Source organism: Erigeron canadensis, chromosome 1 (assembly GCF_010389155.1).
Source record: "Erigeron canadensis isolate Cc75 chromosome 1, C_canadensis_v1, whole genome shotgun sequence".
Lineage (NCBI taxonomy): Eukaryota > Viridiplantae > Streptophyta > Magnoliopsida > Asterales > Asteraceae > Erigeron > Erigeron canadensis.
Genome location: NC_057761.1, coordinates 45,595,276 through 45,601,275, shown reverse-complemented (window position 1 = coordinate 45,601,275; position 6,000 = coordinate 45,595,276).

Genomic DNA, 6,000 nt, shown 5'->3' with positions numbered 1-6,000 from the left:
TCATGTACATAAACAAAACGTTAAACGCTCCTCATTTTCCTCTTTCTTCTCTACTGCCCACCTAAACACACACACAAACACACATATTTCACCATAACCACCCATCGTCATCAATCACCGCAACCATAAATCCTCAAAATCATCATTGTTTAGCCGTCGCAACGCGCGGGCAACCATCTAATATAAACAAATATATATGAATCTCTAAGAATTTTGGTTGATCTAATCTCTATCATTGCCCTCAATACAATATTAACTATAAGGCCTTTTTGTCAATTATCCAATTACATCTCTGATCATACGAGCATTATTCAAGTATTATAGACTTGATCAATCATTTGATACCCCATAAGCTTATTCTATGTTTTTATTCTAATTTAATGTTTAAGTAACAAACTCAAGAAACAGGTTGATGTGAATATCGAAGTGTGAATAGTAATAAAGTGCATGGGAATCACGACCCTGTATGCAGTCAACGGACCAATTATTTCTAAAAGTGGATGCATATATTTATATACAATAATAATAACTAAAAAATTTTTGAACCCCGCAAGGTCTCCATTGTTGTTTTATTGAAGTGGTTACATTATTTAGTATGTTTCTCTTTAACCTTCAACTACTTAATTAATAATAATTCTGTTATGAATATGTTTATTTAGTGTACGTGCAAGGCTCCACCACCTGTAACAACTTATAGTTTACAAATTATAGTCTAGAATACGTGCAAAACTTCACCATTATACAGTGAGGTATCACCTGATGTCGAATACCGACTCATTGTTAAAAAAAATGTGTGCAAAAAACCAAAAAGTAGTACGTAGTAGAAACCCCAACGGAAAGTGATATGACAAAAACATCAATATAATAGTTCGGAATTCAAGCAGATGCGATGTAGCAAAATGCAAGTACTGTTACGGGGCGTGCCACAAAAAGGTTGAATGATTCAAAGGGAAAAAAAAGTGTGAAGAAAACAAAAAGTAACACGTAATAAAAAATCCGAAGGGATGCGATATTACAAAATCCGAATAGTTGTACGAGCCGTGACGTGGACAAATAGTAACTCGCCACGCAGGTGAGTTACTATTTATAACGATGGGCTTTAATATATACGAGTAGTATAATATAATTTAAGAGTAACTAGATGGTTTAATAAGGATATTACGATATCTTAAATTACTACGATGGTTATATCTATATTCCTTTATAATAATTATTATCAAAACCCCAAATTTTAAATAAGAGTTATAAAATAGTCAGATGTAAAAGTATTAAATTACCCTTAATATAGTTAATAAACACACTTGATGGAAACGGCTATTAGAGATTACCAAATTTGACCTTAATGAATAAATTTATACTTTAGAACCTTATTTTAATAATTAATATTTTAAGTCTTTACCTTCTAAAATATTTCACTATCACCTTTACATCAATTTACATCACTTTGACACCGTCACCACCAATAATACCGTCACCAACACCACTAGCCACTCAACCCTATCACCGCCGCCGCATTGCACGGGTACCATGGTTGTTTATATTTTTATATATACAATAATAATAATTAGTACGATCTTATATTGAACTAGCTAGGGCAACACATATCACATCATATCAATATTTTTTTCTTTTTTGAATTATATCTTTTTATTTAAAATCAAAATGTTGACCACAACCAGTCTGTTAGTGTTGTAACTAACATGCATAGAAAGTTATGAGTACTTTTTTTTTTTTTAATAAATTACACTTTTCGTCCTTGAAGTTGACACGTTTTTCACTTTTCGTCCCTTAAGTGGAAAAATTTAATTTTGACCTTAAAGTTGACAGATTTTTTCAATCATCGTCCCTCGCCAACGTCGTTAAGTTTCAGCCGTTAAGACGGACACGTGCAACACACGTGAGGGACTGAAACTGGAAAAAATGACAAGTTCAGGGACGAAAACTGAAATTTACTTTTCTGTTGTCATCATCTTCTTCTTCTCCGGCTGACTTTCGTCAAAAATTCGCCGGAAAACTTAAAATGCTGATATCTCACTCGTTTCTTCGAATTAGACCACGAAACCACCATCAAACTTCTCAAAGTTAATTTTCGCACGAATCCTAACCAAAAGATTTCAGATTCAACACTTGCCGGAAAACTCAAAATACCCATAACATGGATTTTGAGCAATATTTATTTACGATTTAGCTTGTTTCAATAATGCAATATTTCTGTTTTCTCAAATAAGTCCATGTTGGATTAGGTGTACGTGCTCACTAAGACACCAATGGTGTGCCTCATTTATTATTCCATAAGCTCTGCACCAAAAAAGAAAAGTACAAAATGGGGAGAGACCTTCATATGGGTTCGGTTTTTGTCAATGAGACAAAGACATAAGATCGAAAAATTAGAAATATATATAAAGAGGAAGCAAAAAGGGACGAAAGGACCAAACGGCCTGACAATCCCCTGCAACTCAAATATCTCAGATGAAAAATTCCGATCATCGTCACCTGATTCTTAGTTTATGTAATAGAAGTTCAAACCAATTTACAGTTCGCCATTTGGTTGATTATAGCTCTTGTTCTATATTTTGTATAGAAACTTTAAATCCGTTGTTCGTGAAATCCTTACGTCGGCATCTCATTCTGAAAGTTGTTACAAGTTTATTATTGATTCATCTAGTATTGTGTTAAGTTTCATAGCGAGTCGTTATCTTTCATTTTTGGCGATTTAGTTAGATGTTAGTTTCATCGCAATGTTTTTGATATAGTTTACTGGTCAATCGTTAAGGTTATTAAGTTGTTACTATAGTTAGATTAGTAGATTGAAGTACAAATAATTCGGGTGTGACAACCGATTCATTGGATCTCGTTGCGGTTATAAGTTATTCGCACTCAAAGTTGTCATTTCGTACAAGTTCCATGCTAGTTTGTTGATTTTTTTGGTCAACTGGGTCTTGGTTACTATTTCATTTACGATGTTTTTCATTTACATTTCTTGAAATATCGACATTTTAAGATTTTTTTTTTTTGTTAGGATTCGTGCAGAAATTAGTTTTGAGAAGTTTGGTGGTGGTTTCATGGTCTAATTCGAAGAAACGAGTGAGATATCGGCATTTTAAGTTTTCCGACGAAAATGAGCCGGAGAAGAAGAAGATGATGACAACAGAAAAGTAAATTTTAGTTTTCGTCCCTGAACTTGTAATTTTGTTGCAGTTTCAGTCCCTCACGTGTGTTGCACGTGTTCGACTTAACGCGTAAAACTTAACGACGTTTGGCGAGGGACGATGATTAAAAAAATCTATCAACTTTAAGGTCAAAGTTGTAATTTTTTCACTTAAGGGACGAAAAGTGAAAAACGTGCCAACTTGAAGGACGAAAAATGTAATTTACTTTTTTTTTTTTAATTGAAAATTCACCCCTTCAATTTTATGATAAAATAAAACTATTATTTGTTTTGAATAAAAGTGGTGATTGAATTTAGTGGCATTGTTTCTTTATCGTCCGGTAGAGAACGACCACGTCACCAGTACATTCAATCCGAGAGCATGACTAGTGGTAGAAGTCTCACTACCATTCTGGAAAAAACGAGTTAAATGCTAAAGAAAATTTTCATGCCACACCTCATTATCAAGGATTTCTTATTATGCATTTCAAAGGTTTCAACCCATGATCAATCTTTGGCTGAAGACATATAATAGGGTATTAAATGTCTAGGTTAAATCTTAAACACAAAATAAAACTAATTATGTCCATATGGTTGTAATTAGCAATATCTATTTAGTTATTAAGCCATAGTGGATTATTGGATCTAATATTTAAAAGCAATTGTGATTATCATAGATAGATATATTTTCTTTATCTTTACATCATAACATCAGAATAGGTTGTTGACTCTAAAAATGAACCAACCAAGTTGGGGAATTGATTGATGCTAGCTAATAACTACCAAGACAAATCCCAGCTATAAATTTGCTTAAAAAAAAATACTACCAACTTGGGTATTTTGTCAATAACAACGGAGTCGCTGAGAATGCATCCATAAAATTGTTAAACCTTTTTTTTACTATCATAAGTTTAGTGATGATCGAGAATCATTTGCAAGATGACCATGATGGTATATAGTGTATGAAGTTTAATAGTAAGCTGTAGCTGATCGTTCTGAAAGTTGTAGCATAACTGGAAAAAATAATTTTTATTAATTTAGAGGTATATATAACAAACTAGCTAGTGTAAAAAAAAAAAACTAAATGACATTAGAATACACACCAACAAAATAATTAAGATGGAATTGTTTTAAGTGTATTCTTATATATAGCTTAAACATACGTACAATAAGATGTATTCTTTCTTTGTCTTCATTATTAGGAGTATGCCAGTTTTATTGGAGAAATGAGTTTGACAAAAATATGTCAAATGTATGTGAGTTTATGATTTGAAGAAAAATTAAGATTAAGTTGAATGATTGTTATAATCTATCGATATCAGGGGAGGGAAACGAGAAAATTTTTGATCAAATCTCTGTTAGTGTTGAAAAGGTGTTTATGGAAGCTAAGACGATTGGTTTTGTGTGGTACAAAAATCGTTTAAAAAAATGGATGATTAGTTAGGAGGATTGAAATTCTTTTAATGTAACGTGACCTTTTGTAATCTTTGTTACTCCGTAATTGCGGAGTAGAGTGAACATATACAATGACTTATACTTTTCAAAAAAAGAAAAAAAAACGGAAAATGATAATGATAGCCCTAATGGTTGTCATTAATACTTTATTACACGCATAAAAAATAGTACTTTAGACATAAAAAATTACTCCCCTGAATTTTTACATGACAAGGTATAAAATTTTAATGCACTCAAATAATTTTTACTAACAGCCTTAAAGACTGTCATTAATAAAACCTAAAAAAAAAAAAATTCAGGAGAGGGAAACATTGTACCCCATTTAACTTATTATAAAATGGTTTAGTTAAGATTACCAAATTACGATTTGTAAGTAAAGTTGTTCTTTTTGTGGAAAACAAGAGCAAATTCAAGATCTCAAACACGAGAAGTAAATAGTCAAAAAAGGTAATTAGGGAGAGGATTAGTCAAAAAGTAGTTGATTAGTTAATGATTAAAATGAGATTAAACCCACAAGATTTGGTCAACAACATTATAAAGGTCAAAAGCTTCTTTTTGAGACAATTAATTCATAGCTGTACATTTGTACTTGCCCCCCAAGTCTTCCATCCATCATTCTCGCTCGTCCCATTTTTATGTACTCCACTATTTATAGTGTTGTTTGGGTCACTTTTGGTTTGTAGATAACATAAGAAACAGCCGTCCTAAAAGAAAAGAAAATAATAATAACATTGGAAATAGGTACTACTCCCATGTTTTACAATAAGTAAATGTATATCCTCATGATACTACGGTAATGGTAGTAGCAGTGATGGGATAGTGGATCAGTGAGTAGTGACGACGATGGTGTAGTGGCGCCGACAATGGGTGATAACGGTCTAACGAAGGGGATGGTGGAGGTTGTGGTGACTGCGGTACCGACGGTGATTGTATGGTTATTAATGTAAAAACAATTGATATAAAAGAAAATAATGTAGTTATTTTGTTAATTGAGAGATTTTTATGTTGTAAATTATTTTATTAAAATGATTATAAGTATTTAGGTAGAGATAAAAATATAGATATGATCTACCAATATATATATATATATATATATATATATATATATATATAATAAGGTCCTAAATTCATTCTTAAACAAACGGAACCCTTAGATGAACTCCAACTTAGATTTAGAACCATTAGATAAATTTAATTATTTCATCTTTTTTAAATGACGATATTAATACTTTCACTTTATATGATTATACAAAAAAAAAATCCTTTTAAACCATTAATCCGTAAATAAATATAATACTCTATATAGAGGCGACTTTCTTTCTATACCATAAATAATAACAATAAATTAAAAAAATGATACGACAATTAGCATTAAAGGAATGATATACTTAAATTAG